The sequence below is a fragment of the Myotis yumanensis genome, unplaced genomic scaffold (assembly GCF_028538775.1).
Source record: "Myotis yumanensis isolate MYYU_CA2020_CCGP unplaced genomic scaffold, mMyoYum1.0.hap1 SCAF_2, whole genome shotgun sequence".
NCBI classification, from domain to species: domain Eukaryota; kingdom Metazoa; phylum Chordata; class Mammalia; order Chiroptera; family Vespertilionidae; genus Myotis; species Myotis yumanensis.
This window is the reverse complement of record NW_027223753.1, coordinates 28,900,146-28,924,352: the sequence shown is the minus strand read 5'-3', so window position 1 is coordinate 28,924,352 and position 24,207 is coordinate 28,900,146. Positions and strand designations below refer to the sequence as shown.

Below are 24,207 nucleotides of genomic sequence, written 5' to 3'. Positions count from 1 at the left end.
TCCTTTTAGGATTTTTGGGTCCTGCCGGGCTGAGGGAGGAGTGGGAGAGGGCTAGGACCTCCAGAGCTGCAAAGGCTAAACGACTGGGACGGGACGGGACGGGGCGGAGTGGTCCTGTCCCCCGACAAAATCTTTTCGCGAGGCTCTGAAATTGATGGTACTGAAGCGCAGCTTGGGAACCCCGTCCACTCTCATCCCACAAGATGGGGCAGGGTCGCCCTGCCCCTGGAGGTCCAAAGCCTCGGGCCTCAGGCAACACTGGCAGCGTTCCTCGGCGTGGAACGCCCGTGGCCACCCGGCTGCGCCCACCGCGCGGGTGAAGAAACAGGCCCTGGGGAGGCTGGGTTGTGCCGGAGGCCAGCGAGCCCTGTGGGCACCAGAACGCGCGCCGCTGGGCAGCGAAACCAGGCGAGAAGGAAGCCTCCAGCGGGACGTGCTGCTGGGGCGCCTGCCGAGCGCGCACGCCGGCACCGCGACACCCGCCAGCAGCCCCGCACCGCCCGCATCCCCAGCCCCCGAGGAGGGCGCGGTGGGCGGGCCGGGAAAGTCGGGGCTGCCGTGCCATTGGGCCACTGGTGCCCGTGCCTGCCCACTGCCCGGCCTGCGCGCGCCGATTGGCCGCGGACGCCCGACTCCCGGCGAGGCGCTGAGGCGGAGAGCGGGATTGGTGGTCCCGCCGTCCCCGGGTCGCGGCCGCGCGCTCCGCCCGGCGCTGCGTCCCCACTATGGCGGCGCCCATGCCGCCCACCGTGTCCCGGGCGCCCTCCGGGGTCCCCCGCGGCTGCCGCCGCCGTCGCCTCCGCCGTCGCCTCCGCCTTCCCGCCCGCGACGGGCCGGGCGCCGCCTCCCCGCTGCCGTCCTCTCCGCTGCGGTAAGGGCCCGTCCTGCGTGCGTCGGGGCGCAGCCGCCACCGCAGCTAACGGTCACCGAGCTCCCCGCTCTCCCCTCCCCCGCCGTCCCGGGCTGGGCCGGGCGCGGAGCCGGCGCGCGCTAACGCTGGGGAATAATGAGGTCCGGCTGGGCCTGGGGGTTCGGGCGGGAAGACCCGTCCCTGGACGGCCACCCAGGGGCTGCCAGGCCTGCGGGAGAGGACGGCTGACCCAGACCGAACGGCCTGAGGTCATCGCGCGCGAGACCCCTCCGCGCCGCGCAGCTGGGCGCGGAGGGAGGACGCGGTCAGGCCGGCCTGGCGGTGGGGAGGGGAGGGAAAGTGAGGGGCAGCCGAGCGGGCCTCGGCGGCGGACGGGGAGCGGGCTCGGTGCTCATGCCCTGCTGGCACCAGGTGTTGGGGCCGGGGCCAGTTTGATTGGCAAGTACGCCGCCCCGGCTTCCTCTCCTGCGACACTTCTCCCCGCTGTTGACTCGCTCGCGCTTGCAAGAGGAAATGTCTTAGTGATGAGGTTTGGTTAGGACAGTATCCCACGAATATTTTGGATTCCTTTTTACAGCAGGGCTATTTGTATAATTCCTTAATAAACTTTATTTCTATTTGTGTTCCCCTGACACGAGGAAGGAGTGAAACGGAATTGAATCATTGTAGTTAATTGAGAGAGGGACCAGGGAAGACAGCTGTTACTTTGTTAAAACACACACACACACACACACACACACACACACACACACACTTTTCTATGGATACACCTTGAATGATCCATACCAGCGATTTTCAGCCAGTGTGCGACAAGAACTTTTAAAACATGCAGTAACTCACTATAGAGTCAGGGGTACTGACTCTTTTCCCTTAGGCTGTAAAATAACAAAGGACATCAGCCAACACAACAATAGCTATCCGGTGTGAACGAATCAAAATGTCACCATTTTTTTTTTTGTCTGATCAGCAAAAAACATAACATTTTCTGGTGTGCCGCAGAATTTCAGTAGTTAGTTTATGTGTGCCGTGAGATGAAAAAGGTTGAAAATCCATAATCTATGTATATACTTTAGCGAGTTGAACAGGAAGGTGGGGAAAATGCACTTATTAGGACTCTGAAAGTGAAATAATCAGCATGGAAAATTCGGTTATTTCTAGGTCATAATCACCCTGGAGTGATGATCACTGAACTGTGCTATACCTTCAAGTCAAAAGGATTAATAGGAAGCTGGCACGAAGATTTATGACAAAATGATATTTTCAAATAATCTCTTAAGGCAATAGCAGCTCCTAAGATTAAAGACTAACTAAAGGACATTTTGAAGTATTAAGTGATGAATCTCTCCATTTCACATGTCACATGAGGAAATAAGATGTGCATATTCTTAGAAACCAATTGATTTTGGATAATCCATAGTGTCTATTGAGTATATATTGGGTGCAAAGCAATACAAATGTGGGGAACTCAAGACTTACTCTAATGGGCCTATAAGTTGTGGGAACAAAGAGCACACTGGAAATTGGTTGACTAATGATATGGTCTCTAGGATTCTGAGGCAGTGGATACTATAAGACTGCAGGAAAAGGAGTTCAGTTGAGCATGGGTGGGAAGGCCTGGGTGGATGATGAGGAAGGAGAAGTGAAGAGATGAGAAAGTAAGGACGGTAGAGGATGGAGGATGGTGGAGGATGGTAAAGGCGGCAGGGGAGAACCTGGAATGCGTGTGGTGGTTCCAGGGAGTTTCCTGTTGGAAGAAGCAGGCTGTAAGATAGTAACAAATTAAGAGGCAACTTTTCCTAGATGGAGCAAAAGATAAACAAGTAGTATTTACTTCACATGACGCTGGAGTCAGCCATTAGAAAAGAGCGCACAGCACCACCTTACTTGCCTTGTTACTTTGCTGATTCACCTCAGCCATGTGGAATAACAGTGCTCTCCACTACTCGGGAGTCATACTTCAAGAACCATTCTTGCCTTTTTTCTCCCCCTGGGTTCAGCTGGTTGCTGGGTCTTTTTTTCTTTCTTTCTTTCTTTTTTTTTAACCCTCACCCGAGGATATTTTTCCATTGATTTTTAGAGAGAGTGGAAGGGAGGGGGAGAGACACAGAGAGAGAAACATCAGTGTGAGAGAGACACATTGATTGGTTGCCTCCCGAGCCTGCAACCAAGGTACGTGCCCTTGACCGGAATCGAACCCAGAACGCTTCAGTCCATAGGCTGGCACTCTACCCATTGAGCCAAACCAGCTGGGATGCAGCGTCTTTTGCTACTGCCTCTGCACTATTTCTGGCATCTGCTTCCTTCTGTTCCTCATCTCATCACACTGATTTAGGGACTTTGATATACCATTCCCTTGAATTATTGCAGAACCCCCCCTAAATTGTTTTCTTTCTTCCCATTCATCTTGTGTACTGCCATCACTTCCCCAGCTAAGATTTAATGGCTCTTTACTGTCTGTTGAATTAAGCACAGACCAAGCCTGGCATGGGCAGTATGGGTAAATTCATTTTTTTTTGCCATTCCCTTAGATTTCATTATATTTTCCAGATCAGTGGAACTGTTTGCTCTTTGTGCTCTATATCTTTGCTCATGTTGCTTTTTCTATCTTAAATGACCCCTTTCAATCTCTAGTTGTTGGTTCTCACTCATGTTTCAGGGCCCTTTGATAAGAAATTTCCTTTGTGAAACCTTTCTGTACTCTTCTCCCCATCTAGATGGGACTTGTCTCTCGTTTAAACCATTATGACACCAGAGTCTGCCTTTTTTGGCACAGTTGCCAGTCCCAGGCTGAAGTTCTTTCAAGACATGGGTTGTCTTCTTTCTCATCTAGCACAGTGTTTTGTACATAGTAGGTGTTTGGCCAATATATTTTATATTGAATATAGCTTTGAACCAGGATGGCTGCAAAGAAAAATTCTTTGTGCCAAAAAAATATTCATCATAAAATCTGCAAATAAAGTGACTTGTGTGAGAGAATTGCTTCCTGAGAGATCTGGTGTATTGGTTTGGAGCCTGGGTTAGGCTGCATTAACAAAAACCTCAAGACTTCAGTGGCTTCACAGAATAAAAGTGGACTTCTCTTTCAGTCCACATGTCCCACACGAGTGCACAGGGAGCTCTGCTCCTCACAGTCACACGGACCCGGGCTGATGGAAACTCCATTTGACATGATATTTCCATGATAATTTTGATCGACTGAAAGATGGTGCTCAGGGTAACTGGCTTTTAAAGTTTCTGTCCCAAAGTGGCATATGTCACTTTTATTCACATTTCATTGGCTGACATGGCCATGCCTAACTTTAGATTTAAATTATTTTTAATTTAATTTAATTATTTTTAATTTATTGATGGGAAAGTTCACACCTAACCTCAGTCTTGAAGAATCACTAGTTATTAGCTGGGTGGATGTGGGTTTAAAAGGCTTCTCAGACAGGAAACAATGTATACAGTGGCCTAGATACACAAAAGAGTGACTACATCCTGAAGATGCTTGAATGGTAAGAGATCAGGCTGTGTTTGGGAGAGAGGGAGAGGGAGAGGGAGAGGGAGAGAGAGAGAGAGAGAGAGAGAGAGAGAGAGAGAGAGAGAGAGATTGAGATTGACTGATTTGTTGTGCCTTGACCAGGAATCAAACCCATTTCCTTGGCATATCGGGATGATGCTCAATCCATCTGAGCTACTTGGCCAGGGCTGGCCATGCCTAACTTTAAAAAAGCACAGGGAGTTGCAGTCTTGGCATGTGCTTGGGAAGCAAAGAGCCAGAAATGATTTGTGAATAGCACAAATGACCATTACATCTCTATGGGTATCGTGGCTCATAGAAGATAAGAGGTAGCAAAAGCAGATTGGCTACTAGAGACAAACTTTGACAGTAGCCAGAAATAATAGCTCAACTAGGCATGGGCATGAGGGTGGATTGGGAACTCCATTATGAGCATTATACGTGCTCACAGGATACAAGGGCAATCGGTGATATCCCAGTGCAGTCATTCCTAAGGGGACTCTGTTTCACAGCATCCTCTGTGATGAGCACAGGAATGGTCATGAGGCATCCACAAAAGTTAATTTACATTTAAGATATTCAACTTAAGCCAGGCCAGGCCGGTGTGGTTCAGTTGTTGAGCGTCGATCCATGAAACAAGAGGCTGCTGGTTTGATTCCTTGTCAGGGCACATGTCTGGGTTGCAGGCTCCATCCCCACTAGGGGGTGTGCAGGAGGCAGCTGATCAATGATGTTTCTCATCGATGTTTCTACTTCTCTATCCATCTCCCTTCCTCTTTCTCTAAAAATCAAATAATAATAATAATAAACAGCCCGGAGGTGTGTAATAACTTGAGATACATTTTCACTTGAATGGTTAACATCAAAAAGCATCTTACTTCAACCTTATTGGTTTAATTGGGTTCAGTTGAGTCTATCCAGCTTTGATAACTGGGGGGGGGGGGGGGGGGGGGGGGATTTCACTTTTGATGAAGAAGAGAAGCACAGGGTGCTCTTTGGAGCCTTGGTTCAGGAGATAAGACCTGTTTTGAAATCTTGGCTCTGCCACCAATTGTCTGACACTGAGCAAGTGCCTTCTTCTTGAGCCTGAGTTTCCTTATCAATGAAATGCAGTTAGGAGGATTCAGTGAGTTTGTTTATGTAAAGCGCTTCACACAGTACCTGTCAGAGTAGGCACTCATGATCATGCTTATTGTCATCATCAGCGGCAGCAGCAGGATTTGAAGAAACTGAGAAATCAGGTAAGGCGACTCCGGGGATGTAGGTAGAAGGTCCCCCCAGGGCTTCCTACCGTTCTTTTCTCCTTTCTTGGATAGCATTCTTGCCATCTAGCTTACTTTACTTAGTTGTATATATGTTTGTGTCTCCCACTAGACTAGGCACTCTTGTCATCCCACAAATATTTATTGAACACAAGTTCTGTGCTAGGCTCTATGCTAGGTCCTGGCATGATAAACATGGAAGGTATGTCCCTGGCCTCAAAGACCCTGTAGTGTGGTGGAACCAGAAGCCAGTAAAGTAGCAGTTAGAATACATTGTAACAAGGGTGTTTGTGGGTCCTGTGGGAATCTCCTGTATTCACACTGGGAATATAAATAATGGTTTTCCAGAAGTTCACACCTAACCTCAGTCTTGAAGAATCACTAGTTATTAGCTGGGTGGATGTGGGTTTAAAAGGCTTCTCAGACAGGAAACAATGTATACAGTGGCCTAGATACACAAAAGAGTGACTACATCCTGAAGATGCTTGAATGGTAAGAGATCAGGCTGTGTTTGGGGAGTGTGTGGAGGCTGCAGAAGTCAGATGGTGAAGGCTTTGTAAGTCCTGGAGTTACAGCTCTGTGTTGCAGATGATCAGGAGCCACTTGAAGGATTCAAAGGTAGGAAATTACTTTATCAGCTTTACCTTTTCACAAGATTACTGCAGGTGAAGGAAGCAGAGTAGCGAATATCCTCTTTCCCTGACATGGGAAGTTCTGAGGTTTGCAACCATAGTACCGTGCCTCCTACACAAGAGCCATAAAATATTTATGTATGAGGAGAGATTAGAATGAGGTGAGACTGGCGGGAAGGATACCAGTTAGGCTGCTGCAGTAACATGAGGATGTGTCCATGTCCTTCCTAGGAGTAGAAGAGAGGACTATATATGCGTTAGTAGGCCAGGATTTTGGTCATGGCTTCACCAGTTTCTATGGTGTAACTATGGACAGAACCTCTGTTTCTTCTTGGTTCTGGTTCTCAAATTTGTTAAATTGGGATCAAAATACTCATCTTTCAAGGTTGCTTGGCTCAGTGAAATGCATAGGTACTGTGCTGTTAGACATATCCTATATAATAAAAGCCTAATATGCTAAGTGTCCGGTGGTCTGGTTGTCCGTTAAACCAATCAAAGTGTAATATGCTAATGATATGCTAAGGTTGCTCAACTGCTCGCTATGATGTGCACTGACCACCAGTGGGCAGACAGTCGACCAGTCAACCAGTCGCTATGACATGCACTGACCACTAGAGGGCAGATGCTCCGACTGGTAGGTTAGCTTGCTGCTGGGGTGCAGCCGATTGGGACTGAGCCAGACGGGTCGGACACGCCCTGGAGCCATCCTGGAGCCCCGATCGTGCACCGGTGGGGTCCCTTGGCCTGGCCTGCATCCTCTTGCAATCCGGGACCCCTTGCGGGGTGTCAGAGAGCTGGTTTCATCCTGATCCTGCAGGCCAGGCCAAGGAACCCCACTGGTGCACGAATTCGTGCACTGGGCCTCTAGTACCTCTTATAATAAAAAAAAAAACCCGGTACTGTGCTATTAGACACATAAAGTACTATGCTATTAGACACATAAGATACCTCTTATAATAAAAGTACTAGCTTTAGGATTCCTAATGTTTAGTATATTACCTGGCTCATAATAAGTGATCACATTAGCCTTAAATCCCACCACCTAGAGATAACCATTGCCAACATTATTGTTTTACTTATACATCTTAAATGATTGATGATGCTGGTTTGGGAGTGTTAGGCCTGAGGGAATTATTCTGAGATTGAGAAGGGAAGAATTGATATGAATATCATACCAACTTAAACATTCTTTAAGTGCCAGTACATTGCGTATGGCTATTCAGCTGTCCCAGCCCTCACTCAGAAGTCCCACATGCATGTGTGCATACACTTGTGACACTGATGTTACTATGTGCTCACTGCTTGGGCTGCTCAAATGTATGCCCTTTTCCTTCAGCCTGTCGTCATTGTTACTGTTGCCTGCCTCCCCCTGAAATGTTACTCCTCCTCAGTCTTCTGAACATGTTTTTAAAGACGATAATGGGGTTTTAATTTAGATTTGTTCTCCATTAGGTTCCTCCCTGGTCATCCTGGCTGACAGGAGTTCCTCCTCTCTGAACTCCTCTACAACTTAATTTATGTTATTCTGATTGAATGTCATCTACTGCCTTATTATTTGTCTACATGTCAGTAAATTTCCCTTTTTCTTGATGTCAGTTTTCTTACAGAACAGTGGAAAGATGGCATGTTAATGTATTTCTTAACATGACTTGAAAAGCCACTGAAACCTTGTGTTTGAAATATGTTAAACATAGGTTAGAAAATTCAGTTATTAAGTTTTAAAGTGTATATCAGTGGTTCTCAGACTTCTTGGTCTCAGGACTCCTTTACAAATTAAAAAATTATTCAAGACTCCAAAGAACTTTCATTTTTGTAGGTTTGTCTATTGATATTTAATGTCCCCAAATTACTGAGAAGATTTTAAATCGCAGTCATACACAAGCACACACTCCATTAGCCCCTGGAAAACTCTGCGGACCCTGTGAGAGAATGAGAGTGAACAAGGCAAAGACTGTCTGGTGATTATTATGAAAATGGTTTTACGCCTGTGGACTCACCGAAAGGGTTTTGGGGTCTTGGATCACAGTTTGAAAACTCCTGGCATACAGATGTGAGAGTTTTTATTTTATTATTTTTTATTTTTATTTTTTATTTTTTTTTTTTATTTTTTATTTTTATTTTTTTATTTTAATAATTTTTATTTCTTAAAGTATTACAAAGAGTATTACATATGTCTCCTTTTTTCCTCCCCTTGACATTCCCCCGGCCCCTACCCCCCCGCCCCCCCCCCCCCGCCCCGTGTCTTGTGTCCATTGGTTAATCTTATCTGCATGCATATAAGTCCTTCAGTTGGTCTCTTAATCCCCCCCCCAACCCTCCCCAGGCTTCCCACTATAGTTTAACATTCTGTTCAATGTTGCTCTGCTTCTGTATCTACCCCTGTTCATCAGTCCATACTGGTCCCCTTTATTTGTCCCAACCTCACTGGAGTAGTCTCAACCTCACCAGGGCCGTCTGAGCCTCACCAGGGCTGTTTCAACCTCACCGGGGCCATCCCTACCTCACCGGGGCCGTTTCAACCTCACCGGGGTCGTCCCTACCTCACGGGGGCCGTTTCAACCTCACCGGGGTCGTCCCTACCACACCGGGGCCGTTTCAACCTGACCGGGGTTGTCCCTACCGCACCGGGGCCGTTTCGACCTGACCAGGGTCGTCCCTACCTCACGGGGGCCGTTTCAACCTCACCGGGGTCGTCCCTACCTCACGGGGGCCGTTTCAACATCACCGGGGTTGTCCCTACCACACCGAGGCTGTTTCAACCTGACCGGGGTTGTCCCTACCACACGGGGGCCGTTTCGACCTGACTGGGGTCGTCCCTACCTCACGGGGGCCGGATCAACCTCACCGGGGTCGTCCCTACCTCACGGGGGCCGTTTCAACCTGACCGGGTTGTCCCTACCACACCGGGGCCGTTTCGACCTGACTGGGGTCGTCCCTACCTCACGGGGGGCCGTTTCAACCTCACCGGGGTCGTCCCTACCACACCGGGGCCGTTTCGACCTGACTGGGGTCGTCCCTACCTCACGGGGGCTGTTTCAACCTCACCGGGGTCGTCCCTACCACACCGGGGCTGTTTCAACCTGACCGGGGTTGTCCCTACCACACCAGGGCTGTTTCAACCTGACCGGGGTTGTCCCTACCACACCAGGGCCGTTTCGACCTGACCAGGGTCGTCCCTACCTCACGGGGGCCGTTTCAACCTCACCGGGGTTGTCCCTACCACACCGGGGCCATTTCGACCTGACCAGGGTCGTCCCTACTACACCGGGACTGCTTCAACCTCACCGGGTCCATCCCGACCTCACCGGGGCCATCCCAGCCTTACCGGGGAAACAGGAAGTTTGGCCCTCTGTCCCCTGCCGGCGGCTCCCCACTAGACAAAATCTCCAGGCGTTCCTGGTGGTTGAACATCCAGTACTCCTGCCCTCCACCAAGTGCACAGACTGCCTGTCTGCTGTCCCCCAGCGCCCCACAAGAGACTGGGACCAGTGGGCATGTTTGTGCGCTTGCTGGTACAGCAGTTCCACAGTGCCGGCTGAGTCAGGCCCAGCCCTGGCCGGCCCCGGACCCGACTCTGCCCCCTGATTGCGTCCCTCCCAGATGCAAGGAGCTGAAATCTGCAGCCTGCTGGGATGGGCTCTGTACTTGGTGCCTCTGCACATCCTACTCAGTCTCAATGCGCTTCTTTCTATGCGAGGAGTTGAAATCTGCAGTTTGTTGGGTTGGGCTCTGTACTTGGTGTCACATCCTACTCAGTCTCAATGTTCTTTCTCTCCTTCCAGTTGTAGAGCTTCCACTGGGCCAACTTTCCCATGGTTCTGTATGATAGGTGTTTGTCTGATATTTGGTAGTTTCGATGTTGTTGTGTGAGGTAGCACGCACAGGTCTCTTCCTTATGCCGCCATCCTGGTTCTCCTGGGTCTGCTTCTTGAGTGTGTCTCTCATGGCTGCGAGCAGTTGAAGTCTGCAATTTGTTGGGATAGGCTGCAAAAGCGCAGGTGGGTCTTTTTGTGCACCTGGCACAGCTTGGATGGGGATGTAAATTGATTAGGGCTGAGACTCAGGGAGTCGCCATGGCGGAGCAAATAGCACTGGCTGAGTCTCCGCGGCCCCTTGACTCTCTGCCAGGGCTTTGTGTCCCCCAGTGCTGGCGAGCAGCTGTGCAACAGAGTCTCCCTCGCTTTCTGATGGCTGCAAGGCCGTGCTGCCTCTCCCCGTAGGGTCTGGCGCTTCATGATCCCGCCTGAACCAGCTCAGTGGATTTGAAAGTTTGCAGAAGCAAAGGCGTTTCTACTTGTGAGTCTGGCACAGCCCAGATGGGAATGTAAATTGCGTAGGGCGGGGTCACAGGGAGTCGCCGGGGCGGAGACTCAGCGGCCCCTTGCCTATCCAGGACTCCAGGAATTTGCGTCCCCCAGTGCCGGCGAGCAGCCGAGCGCCAGAGCCTCCCTCGCTTCCTGACCGCTGGAAGGCCGTGCCGTCTCTCGCCTTGGGGCCTGGGGCCTCAGAGACCCGCCCGAACCAGCTCAGTGGATTTGAGAGTTTGTAAAAGCACAGTCATTCCCTCTTGTGCCTCTGGCACAGCCCTGAGGGTAGGGCGGGGTCACAGGGAGTCACCAGCGTGGAGGAAATAGCGATGGCAGCGTCTCCGCGCCCCTCGCCTCCCCGGGACACCAGGACTTCTTGTCCCGTGGTGCCGGCGAGCAGCCGCGTCTCAGAGCTTCCCTCGCTCTCCGACCACTGCAAGGCCGTGGCCGCCTCTCCCTGCGGGATCTGGGGCCTCAGAGACCCGCCCCGCGCAAGCCCAGAGGATTCGAGGGTTCGTAAAAAACCGAGAATCCATTTGCAGCCCGCGTGGCGTGTGACTGCGTACCTCCGGTTTTGGTGCCTCCGTAGCTCCCACTCAGTCTCACTGCGCTTCTTTCTTTTCCTCCAGTTGTAGATCTCCCACTGGGCCAACTTCCCCATGGTTCTGAGTGGCGGTTGTTTACTTCATAGTTGATAGTTTCAATGATGCTGTGAGAGAGCAGCACACACAGGTCCGTTCCCTATGCTGCCATCTTGGTTCTCTTCAATCTGTTGTGTGCACACTTCTAGGAGCGACCCCCTCGCTTTCTTCTCTTGCCTCCTTACTCAATCCCTGTTCGCGCCAAATGTGGTGGGCTATTTCTGTTTCCCGCGACCCATCACGGGAAAACGACAGGTTCTTGAGCGGAGGAGCTGGGGACTAAGAAATTAAAGAAAGACCAAGATGCAGAAATAGATTTTAAGCTGGGGCCAGGTGGGCGCCATCCTCTCTGATGGAGAGGCTGCAAAAGCCTATTTTATTATTTTTTAAAAATTGATTTTAAAGAGAGGAAGAAAGGGGCGGGGGGGGGGGGAAGAGAGAGAGAGAGAGAGAGAGAGAGAGAGAAACATCAATTGCTTACCTCCTGTACACACTCCAAATGGGTATCGAACCTGAAACCTATGTATGTGTCCTGACCAAGAATCGAACCCGCCACCCTTTGGTGTATGGGATGATGCTCCAACCAACTGAGCCGCCTGGACAGGGCAGATGTGAGAGTTTTCATGTGTGGTTCAAACCAAAAAAACTCATACATCTTTTTTGCAACGAAAACATAAGGATAGAAAAATTGACACATATTTTCAAAATGTACTCAGCATAGTTTATTATTTTAAAGTTGCCACCTTTTGTTAGACCTTCTTTATTTTGAAAGGACAGATGTGTGTATTTTTGGAATATCTGCTAGGTACATCCTTCTAATAGACATTTGTCATCCCAGAAGACGTCATTGAACTTGGAACACTAGTATTTTTGTAAGAGAAAAATATACAAATGCTCTTTAAGTCCCAGAAATCTTATATGCACTTGACCAGAGAACTTCTTTGAGCTGCAAGAGTTTCATGGTTACTCACCATCTCATTGTCAAGTTTGGTTGTGATCTTATTGAAAAGATCCGTTTTTCCTGAAACTGACCACATTGATGTCATTGTGTGGCACATGAACTGCACTGCATCACAAAACAAATGAGTGATGACACCACTGCCCCCCAGGCTGTGGAGCTTCCACACTTCCTGAACCCCATGTGCCACAGACATATGACATAGGGATTGTGTGAGGAGGCCAGTGTCAATAAAGTTCATAAACAAGAGTTCTGGTATTTTCTTCTTTAAAAAATAATTCTTTATTGTTGAAAGTATTACATATGTCCCCCCCCCCCCATTAGCCCCTCCCGTGTGCCCTGCCCCAGGCCTTCAGCACCCTGTTCTCTGTGTCCATGGGTTATGCATACATGCATACAAGGTCTTTGGTTGATTACCTCCCGCCCACCCACCCTCTCCTGCCTTCCCTCTGAGATCCCGCACTCTGTTCCATGCTTCCATGTCTCTGGATCCACTCCGTTCATCAGTTTATTTTGTTACTTAGATTCCATATATGAGTGCGATCATGTGATACTTGTCTTTCTGTAACTGACTTATTTCACTTAGCATGATACTCTTCAGGTTGAGTGCTGGTATTTTCCTTTGCTGCCGTGGTGAATCATTTTGAGTACCCTCTGAGATAACAGTTGGCTTGCTCTATCTGTGGATTCAATCAACAGAGGCTCAAACATATTGGGGGGTGGGGGTGGTGAAGTGTTACGTTGTTGCTGACGTGCACCATGTAGTTAGGCCTAGATAGTTGAGTCTGTACTGAACATGCACAGACTTTTTTCTTGTCATTATTCCCTAAGCAATACAGTGTAACAACCATTATTTACAGTGCATTAGGTATTATAAAAAATTTGGGGTGATTTAAAGTATATGTGGGGATGTGCATAGGTTATATGCAAATACTCAGCCATCTTATGGAAGGCCCTTGGGCATCCACGGAATCTTAGGGCTGTACGTCCTTTGTGAAGCGAAGGGCCTGGCTGTTACGTGGTGTCTTCTTGCTCTCGCCTGAGCCTTCTCCAGGCTGCCCTCCATATTGTTACTTGAGTGACCTTTCTAAAATACAGATCTGACGAGGCATTTCTCTACTTAATCCCTTAAGTGGTTCTTCACTGCCAGTGGGATACATTTCAGACTCCTTAGCATGGCATCCAGGGCCTCTCCTACCCCTTTGCTGCTTCATCTTCTTTGCTGAAGCTTTTCCTAACCCTCACAGCCAGTTACTAATTTCCACCATCTCATAATGCCTATACCTTGTTTATACTTCAGCTGCTTGCATCACACTGTGTTCCCACTGCTCTACTCCGGTGCATAATAATGGCTTCCGCCTGGACTGATAAGATGGCATAGCTTCCAGCATAGTTCAGTGTAATAATTCTGCAATATTAATTTCTTTCCCTGCTTTTAAAAAAAAAAAGATATGGGCAGATAAATAGTATAGAACTACTACCTAGGTCTAAGACAGCTAAAGTCTCAGAGAAATAATAGCAATGAAAGGAAACATTTATGTCATATATTCTTTTTTTATGTCATATATTCTTATGATATATTTCACACATACAAGAACAGATCAATATGGTGATACCTATCATTAAATCTTAATATTCCTATTGTGTCAGGTTTTTTAAAAAATAAATAGAATATTACATTTCTAGCAAATGCCTCGTGTATTTCCTGCCAGTCTCCTCCCTGTTTCACCAGAGAATACACTGTGTTGAATTTAAAGTGTTACATTCTCACACGTGTTCTTATGCTTTTGCTACATGTCGTGTGTCCATATACAGAACATAGCAGAGGTTGGCCAACTGGCCTGCAGGCTTTATTGAAACACAGCCATGTCCATTCGTTTCAGTATTGGTATTGACTGTTTTCGTGCTACAATTTTCTGCTTCTAGTTTTTTGGACATATTGCCACCTCCCTTTAACACTAGCCATCCTTTTATTTCATTTGGCCCGGCAAAGGAAGGTTATCTTTCTAACATTCCAGGTAAACTTTCTCAAGACCGATTCCATTCAGCATTTTAAATCTTTCACATAGAAGTCACCTTTCTCCAATTAAAAACAGTATGCCTAGAACCCTTGTTATGGGTTGGCTCAGCGAGATAGACCACCGACTCAGAATTTAAATTTAAGAGCCTTTATTAAGCTGGCCAGCTGACCACAGCCCGCACCTTCCCCCTCTGGGAAGGTTTGCAGCTGAGACCAAGGGTGCAGTATGATCCTTCATAGCAAAACAGTGTTAAAAAAATACAAAGCATTTCATTAGCTGTTCCTTAGAAGTTCACAGAAAGTTCATAAGCACAAAGGGGAGGTAAACGGAGTCACACCTGGCTGGAGCATATCATAACACATTGTTTTTCTAAGACAATCTAGCAATTTTTCTTCTACGGTCCCTGACCCTAACACAATCCCTTTCCATGCCTCAGTCCCTCCTCCCAGCACATTCAGTAAGTTTCTCATGTTTCATTTCCTCCCCCTAGCACACCCTTATCCTCTGAACACCATTCAAAAAATCAGCAAAAAACCAATAAAACCAAACCTTCACAGCTCCTATTCAGAAAGCTTTTTTGTTTTTGGTTTTAAAAAAAAAGATACAAAATGAAAACTAAAGCTTTTGTTTCCTTGGACTTTTACCTGCCCCCCCCCCCCCCCCCCCCCCGCCCCCAGCTTCTTCTTAGTGCTTCTAAAGGGAGCATTTGATCAAGGAAAAAAATATTTTTCAGCTTTTCTGTCTTCTATTTTCTAATACATTTTCATTGATTTCAGAGAGGAAGGGAGAGGGAGAAAGAGACAGAAACATCAATGATGAGAGAGAATCTATCCGCTGCCTCCTGCACACCCACACTAGAGATCGAGCCCATAACCCAGGCATGTGCCCTGACCGGTAATCAAGCTGCAACCTTCTGGTTTGTAGGTCGACGCTCAACCTCTGAACCACACCGGCCATGACTGTCTTCTATTTTTTAAACCTTGGTAGATATCTGAGTTCTAGTTAGAAAGTTACTGACTGCCCATATTTACAGGAGTCTGGGTCCAGTCAGGAGAATGAAACCACATGGTACTTGGAGCAGGTAAACTTTAGTGTAAGAATTATTAGCTATAACAGAATTGGAGCAACACGAGACAGGCTGATAAGAAATAAAGAATTAAGCGCATAGGAGATGCCCAACATCATTAGCCATCAGGGGATGCAAAGCAAAACCACAGTGAGATGCTTGCCCCTCCGCCCATCTCCATCCATGTCTTTTTTGGTTCCATTTGCTTGGTTCTGTTTTTCAGATACCAGTTATGCTTATGCTGGGTCTCCTATGACTGCCATTGCTACATGTTTTTTGGGTTTGTTTTGGCATTCCTTTTAAACTTATTTTTCATGTTAACTTGCTCTTTTTTTTTTTTTTTAAATCCAGCATGGCCTTCATGACTCTCATTTTCAGCAATGTCCACTATGCTCTCTTCCATTGAAGATTTTGTTCACTTTTATGAGGGCTAATTGAATTTTATTTGTAAAATGTTGTTTTGCTGGTTTTTCCCTGAGCTCTGCCTTTAATCTCTCTCTGCTCTCAGTTTGCTCTTGGCTTATAGAGCCATTTGGGTGTGAGCCAGCTGGGAGGATCTTTGTTAATGACCTTTATCTGTTCTGTGACAAAATTTTTTCTACCATGTTCCTCCTTCCCCGTTCCTTTTTTTCACTTTTGTTGCAGTATTTTTGTTTAAATCCGCTACTGATTCCTTTTTATTCCTGTTCTGATCAACTCTTGCCTCTTCAAATGAAAAATGTTATATAACTGAAGCCAGGTCATTTGGATTTGAATTCTGGCTCTGCCATTTACTAGCACTATGACCTTAGATAAGATAATTTGACCTTTCTGTGCCTCAGTTTCTTCTCTATATAGTGGGAATGATAACTTCATAGGATTGTTGAGAAGATTCAGTGAGTTAAATCATACAAAACGCTTAGAACTGTAGTTGGTTCACAGTAAGTGATATATGAATATTAGCAATATGAACTATTTTATCCCTTACATTGACTTGCAATTAGAAAACGCACAGTTCTTCTGCATAGGATAATTTAATATATTGCATATTAATTGACTACTTAAATCTGCTTAGTCATGCATAAAGTCTGAATAGGAGGTGTGCATTCAACAAAAATGTTATAAAAAAATTAATGAGCTTTTCAGTAACTTGTTTGGGAAGCTGGATAATAAATAGTACGTAATAACTTCTAATTAGCTTGCCTCAAAAATATTCACAGGAGACATGCTCAGGAAATACTTTGTGGTTTTTGCTCTGTGTAATTTTATTATAATTGAGTTCATATCCATTATGGCTGATATTTGAAAGTTGGCAAAATTCTGACATTTCAGACAAAAAGTTGTTGCCTGGCCCTAGCTGGTTTGGCTTAATGGATAAAGCATCGACCTGCAGACTGAGGGGTCCCGGGTTCGATTCCGGCCAAAGGCACATGCCTGGGTTGCAGGCTCCATCCCCAGTGAGGGGCGTGCAGGAGGCAGCCAATCAATGATTCTCTCTCATCATTGATGTTTCTCTCTCCCCCTCTCCTTTCCTCTCTAAAATCAATAAAATATATTAAAAAAAAGAAAAAGAAAAATAAAGTTGTTGCCTGGTATAATTCTAAAAAAAAAAAAAAATGAACAAACAAAACCACAAACCCTATTGTAGGATGTTTCAGAAATGACAGGAGTTTGGTGAATTTGTTTCAGTGAGTTCAAATTTTAGTTTTCTTTTTATGGTTAATTAAAATAACCTAGCTTTATGTACCTTACTGCCTTTTTACCATTTTTGTGCATACTATTACTGACTGACTATTCGGTCAGTGAACAGATAATTTTTGAATACCTAGCAGTGATACAATAGACATGTTTCCTGCCTAGATTAGCCAGAATATAAATGTTTAACAAATACTCTTCTTTATATATAAAAGCCTAAGCGACCATCAGACCGATAGCTATAATGCACACTGACCATCAGGGGTTAGATCAGTGGTTCTCAACCTTCTTAATCCTGCGACCCTTTAATACAGTTCCTCATGTTGTGGTGACCCCCAACCATAAAATTATTTTCGTTGCTACTTCATAACTGTAATTTTGCTACTGTTATGAATCGTAATGTAAATATCTGATATGCAGGATGTATTTAGGCGACCCCTGTAAAAGGGTCATTCGACCCCCAAAGGGGTCACGACCCACAGGTTGAGAACTGCTGGGTTAGATGCTCAATGCAGGAGCGGAAACCACAGGCATGGAAACATGGAACAGACTGATGAATCTCAGAGGAAGGGGGCAAAGGGGGAAGACAGGAAGAGATTACCAAAGATTTTATATGCATACTAGAGGCCTGGTGCACGGATTCGTGCACCAGTGGAGTCCCTCAGTCTGGCCTGTGCCCTCTCACAATCCGGAACCCCTCGGGGGATTCCGGAGAGCCAGTTTTGGCCTGATCCCTGCAGGCCAGGCCGAGGGACCCCACCGGTACACGAATCTGTGCACTGGGCCTCTAGTAAGATTATAAGTATATTAAGTAACGGGATGGGAATATACAGGGGTTGTGAGAATTTATAAGAGGGAGACCTAACCTGAAGTGTAGAGACAGGTGAGGCTCCTCAGGAATTAACCTTTAAGCTGAGACTTAAAGAATAATTGGGAGTTGGTTAGATGAAATGCTGGGGTCAAGGAGGATTTAGCCTGATGTTGGAAGAGAACATCTTCAAAACATGCAATGTTGCAGACTCACAGAGGTGGGGTGGTAAGAGATGTGGGGCAAGAGGTGGGCAGGGGCCAGATTATGCAGAGTATTTTTTTTTTTATTGATTTCAGAGAGGAAAGGAGTGGGAGAGATAGAAACATCAATGATGATGAGAAAGAATCATTGATCGGCTGCCTCCTGCACGCCCCGTACTGGGGATTGAGCCCGCAACCCGGGCATGTGCCCTTGACCATATTGAACCTGGGACCTGTTAGTCTGCAGGTGGATGCTCTATCCATTGGGACAAACTGGCCAGGGCTATGCAGAGTCTTATAGGCCTTGTTAAGGGGTTTGGGACTTACCCTACAGATAGTGGGAATTTTACAAAATGAAATAAATTCACATTGGGTACTATGTGGAGAATGAATTAGGATCAAGAATGGATATGGGAGGCTTATTAGGAGGTTATAGTAGTAGGCCAAGCAAAAGATTATGGTGACTTGAAATGGGATGGTGGCAGGATGGATTTCAGAAGTATTTAACAGGTAAAACTCATAGGACCTGATGATTGATTATATTTGGAAGGTGGGATGAGAGTGAGGAGGAGGTTGGTATCAAGGATAATTTCCAGGTTTCTGACAAAAACATCTGTGAAGGTGTTGCCTTTTATTGAGATAGTGAACACAGGGAAAGAGGAGGTTTAAGGGGAAGTCTGAGGCATCTGTGAAACATCTCGATTAAGCATGTCAAACTTGCGGCCCGTGGGCCGCATACCTCATTTATTTGGCTCGTGTTAGCCTTTGAGTTTGATGTGCTTGATCTTCGTATAGAGTAGGAAGTTAAAAAATGGACATGGAACTTAGAGACATCTAGACAGAATATGTAAAGTTTGGGATAATGATGGTAAAGGAAGTCACAGAAGTGGAATGAGATGCCTTGGAGATATCTGTAGAATGAGAATTTAAAAAAGCCTTAGTATTCCAAACTTTTCTCTATATTTAAAATTTATATACATGTAAATTTTATATATATATACATAGACATACACAAATTATACCTCAAGTATATATTACTTTTTAGAATGTGTACAAACTATATTAATTATGTCTACATTGGGCCATTAATTAGAAATTTATTTAATTTTAAACACACTGTTGCTATGCCTTAGAATAGATGCTATGCTGTTAAATGCAGATGATTCAGAGACCTAAGTTATGGATTCTGCTTTTAAACTGTATGCTGATTCTTTGCAAAGACAAAAATAAACAACATTTTTTATAAATGCCGTGACAGAGGTAGCATGGGGTGTTACGGGAGCACACACAGCCACAGGATAGGGCTGTATTTAAGGAAAGCGTCCCGAAGGAGCTAAGACTTGGACAGCCTGGAAGGTGGCTCGGCATTTCGAGGCAAAGAAAAGAGAGAAGGGGCTCTCGGCACCGTGCGGTATCTCTTCTCACAGTTTCAGATGCCAGGCGGGAGCCAGGTCAGATCGTGTTGGGTTGAAGAATGAACAGGAAGTGAGAACCGACAATGCCTAGGGCAGGGGTCTGCGTTGGATGGTCTTAGTGTCCTCTGTGCCTTGCACAATCTCTGGCACTAGTGTTTCTGGCATTGGTTTTGGACAGAAGAGAGACACCACCTCTGAGATAAGATGAATATGTGAGCAGGGGCTATGTCCAGACTGCAGTGCTCCTGGTCCCTGCTGAGGAGCCTCCTGTGAGCAGCCCCCCCCTTCACCTGTGTGCCTTCATGGCTGTGCAAGGAGGCCAGGTGCATCCCACCAGCCAGAAAAGTCCTCAGCACTAATCGCTTAGCCTTTTATGTTTCATTCTAGTCTATTTTTTAGTTGAGTATATGACACTTGTATCTTAACGTTATTAAAATATTTTCAAGACGGTTCTTGAAGTGACATCACCATGGCCGCCCAAAGAAAACCCAAGTTCAGTTCAAACTTGTATTGGTTGGTGGCGGTGGGACTGGGACAATGACCTGCGTGAAACATCACCTGGCGGGTGAATCTGAGAAGAAGTACGTAGCCACCCTGGGTATGGAGGTGCACTCCCTCGTGTGCCACACAGACAAAGGGAACACGGCCGGCCCGGAGAAGTTCAGGGGACTGCGAGACGGCGCTGACATCCAAGCCCAGCGTGCCATTACAATGTTTGAAGTAACTTCGAGAGTTACTGAGAAGAATGTGCCTAACTGGCATCGGCACCTGGGGCAAGTGTGTGAAAACATCCCCATCGTGTTGTGTGGCAACAAAGTGGACATTGAGGACAGGAAAGTGAGGCAAAACCAATGGTCTCCACCGAAAGGAGAATCTCCGGGACTACGACATTTCTGCCAGAAGGAACGGCAGCTTTGGAAAGCCCTTCCTCTGGCTTGCTGGAAAGCGAATCGGAGACCTTCGCTTGGAGTTGCTATGCCTGCTCTTGCCCCTCCAGAGGTGGTCGTGGTCCCAGCACTGGCAGCGCGGTGTGAGCACAATCTAGAGCAGCGGTTCTCAACCTGTGGGTTGCGAACCCTTTGGGGGTCGAATGACCCTCTCACAGGGGTCGCCTAAGACCATCTGAAAACACATATATAATTACATATTGTTTTTGTGATTAATCACTGTGCTTTAATTATGTTCAATTTGTAACAATGAAATTGGGGGTCACCACAACATGAGGAACTGTATTAAAAGGGTCGTGGCATTAGGAAGGTTGAGAACCACTGTTCTAGAGGTTGTGTTCAGGCCACCGACCTCCCGGACGAAGATGACGACCTGTGAGAGGGAAGCTGGAGCCCCGCGTCAGAAGTCTAGTTTTATAGGCAACTGTCCTGTGGTGCCCCTTTATTATATAGCGAAGCAGAACCTGTGCTGGATCTTCGGGAAGCCGAAAGAGCGGAGTGGGCTTCAGGGTGAATGTGGCAGTTACAAAATACCTTCACTTTTTGGACCTGCATGTTTAGCTCTATTGGAACGTAGTTGTTTCCTTATAAAAATGCTGCAGTCGCATCACAATACTCAGTGGTGAAACCTTGTTTGTTACTGTCATTCCCGTTCCTTTTCGTTTAGAATCAGAATAAAGTTGTATTTCAAATATCTTAAAAAAATATATATATTTTTTCATAAACGACTACTAGTAAAGTGGCTACATAATCTCTTATTTGGATTGGATGTCTATTCGAACATTTCTTTGAGCATTTAGTTTAAAAACATTTTTCTTTTTTTAACTTTTATTTTAAAAATAATTTTAGACTTAAAAAAGTTGCAAAAATATTACAAAGAACTTCCACGTATCATACCTTCAGCTAGTTTATGGTAGTGTCTCTCAGAGTTCCCCGTTGTAAAGTTAACTTTTTCCCTCTCTGTAATTAATAAGTATCTTGTGGGGAGATAGTTTAAGATTGTACTGTATACGATCCCATTTCTCAGAATTTTACCCACTAATTTTAGCATCCTTTGCTTTTTTTTCAGCTGAATTATTACTAAAATGGTTGCTAAATGGTGACTTTTCTAATTACATTAATCCTTCTGCATTCATTACTTGACCTTCCACTCTACAGGAGAGTTCTCTTCTCTCCACATTTATTACATTCTTGTTAGTGGGTTATAATGCTCCAGATCTGGCCAGGAGCCCCTCGAGCTGGCTTCTTTTTCCGTTTTACATGTCCTTACCTGAGCATTTTCCCACTTTCAGGCACAACAGTTGGTTTTGATATCTGGTAAAGCAAATCCTCATCTCATTATTTTCACTTAAAAAAAATTCTTGGGCATGAAGTATTTGGATTAATTTTATATTTAAAAAATAGTCATGGATTTTGACTGGAATTAGACTGAATTTATAGAGAACTGACATTTCAGAAGAACTGACATATTTCCATGATTGAATCTTCTCACTTAAGGAGCCTGTTTTATCTCTGTATGTATTTGTATCTTTTATGTCCTTTGGTGAAAATCTTACCCATTCCCTCCTAAGTTTATTTTTAGATATTTTGTAGGTTTTGTTGCCATCATGAATGGAATGTTTCCCCTTTACATTTCTAATTGGTTATTGCTGGTACAGTGTTTAAGAAGCTTTTGATTTAATCTTATAATCACCTACTTCCTATTAGTTTTAATGTTTTTACAATCGATTATCTTGGCTTTTCTAGGTAGACAGTTATATAACCTGCCAGTGATAACTTTTTATCACTTCATTTATAATATTTATACATAATTTCTTCTTTGTATGTTATCTCTCGGCTAAGATATCTGAGTGTGGGTGGGGAGGGGTGGTCTTGGGAATTCTTCTTGACTGATGTTACATTTAAGGGGCGTATCAAAGAATGTGCAACAGGTGAAACAAGGTGGTGGAGAATGTATTCCAGACAGGCTCAGGGGAGAGGAACAGTACGACAGTGTTCAGTGAATAGATAGGATGGCTAGAGCATAGGAAACAAATGAGGTTGGGAGAAGCAAGAGATGGTTGGAAAGTAAATGGGGCACAGTCTGAAGCTGCTGGATTCTGAGAGCAATTACTTTATTCTAAAGGAAATGAGAATTTAATGAAAGGGATATTAGGTAGAATGGCTCCCCAAAGGTACCCTAATCCCCGGAATCTGTAAATATGTTACTTTACATGGCAAAAAGGACTTTGCAGATAAAATTAAGGCTATGGATCTTAAAATTGGGGGAGGGAGGAGGAAATTATCCTGGGTTATTTATTTATTTGTTTGTTTGTTTATGGTTAATCCTCACCCAAGGATATTTTTCCATTGATTTTTTTTTTTTTGGAAAATATATTTTTATTGCTTTCAGAAAGGAAGGGAGAGGGAGAGAGAGATAGAAACATCAGTGATGAAAGAGAATCATTGATCAGTTGCCTCCCGCACGCCCCCTACTGGGGATCAAGCCCGAAACCCAGGCATGTGTCCTTGATCAGAATCGAACTTGGGACCCTTCAGTCTGCAGACCAACACTCTATCCACTGAGCCAAACCAGCTAGGCCTCCATTGATTTTTAAAGAGAGTGGAAGGGAAGGGGAGAGACAGAGAAAGAGAACCATTGATGTGAGAGAGACACATTGACTGGTTGCCTCCCTCACGTGCCCCAACTGGGGCTGGGGATCAAGCCTACCCAAGGCCAGGGATTGAGCCTTGACTGGACTCGAACCCTAGACCCTTCAGCCTGCATGTGCTCACATGCTCTATCCACTGAGACAAACCGGCTAGGTCCTGAATTATTTATTTATTTATTTATTTAAATAGTTTTATTGATTTCAGAGAGGAAGGGAGAAGGAAAGAGAGAGAGAAACATCAATGATGAGAGAGAATCATTGATCTGCTTCCTGCACGCCCCCTACTGGGGCTCAAGCCCACAAGCCAGGCATGTGTCCTTGACCAGAATTGAACCGGGGACCCTTCAGTCCTCAGGCCGATGCTCTAGCCCAGGGGTGGGCAAACTTTTTGACTCGAGGGCCACAATGGATTCTTAAACTGGACCGGAGGGCCGGAACAAAAGCATGGATGGAGTGTTTGTGTGAACTAATATAAATTCAAAGTAAACATCATTGCATAAAAGGGCACGGTCTTTTTTTTTTTTTTTTTACTTTTATTCATTTCAAACGGGCCGGATCCGGCCCGCAGGCCGTAGTTTGCCCACGGCTGCTCTAGCCACTGAGTCAAACCAGCTAGGGCATGGATTATTTATTTTTTAATTGATTTTAGAGAGAGGAAGGGAGAGAAGAAACATTGATGTGAGAAACATTGACCGGCTGCCTCCTGCATGCACCCCGACCAGGGATCGAACTGGGATTGAACCCGCAACCTAGGTATATGCCCTGAGCAGAATTGAACCCAAAACCTTTTGGTGTACGCTCCAGCCAACTGAGCCACTCCGGCCAGGGCTATCCTGGATTATTCAAGTGGGCCCCATCTAATCACATGAGCTGGAAAAGCAAAAAAGTTTATCTGGCTGGTGGTAGAAGGGGAAGTTGGAGAGATTCAGAGTCAGAGGAACTTGACCTACCATGGCTGAGGGGGACCACATGGAAAACATGAGAAGGAACACAGGAGCAAAGACTGTCTGACAGCCCGGCAAGGAAACGGGACCTCGGCCCTTCAGCTGCAAGGAACTGAATTTGGCCAACAGCCTGAATGACCCTGGAAACAGATCCATCGCTTGTCTCCAGAAAGCCCTGCCGACTACTTGGTTTTGGCCTTGTGAGACTGTGCAGAGGACCCAGCTACAAAACTCAGAGAAAATAAATTTGTGTTATTTTAAGCTGCTAAATCTGTGGTACTTTGTTACAGCAGCAGCAGAATACT

General features: G+C 45.9%; 1 protein-coding gene across 2 annotated transcripts in view; it reads left to right on the top strand.

Annotated features, from left to right (window-relative positions):
- The first annotated feature begins 699 nt into the window (after window positions 1-699).
- Window positions 700-24,207, top strand: part of ST3GAL3 (ST3 beta-galactoside alpha-2,3-sialyltransferase 3) — a 175,381-nt gene continuing 151,873 nt past the window's right edge. For both annotated transcript variants that reach the window (XM_070404942.1, XM_070404941.1), the window contains exon 1: window positions 700-871. The gene's annotated coding sequence lies outside the window, so the exon portion shown is untranslated. The remainder of the gene's footprint in view (window positions 872-24,207) is intronic.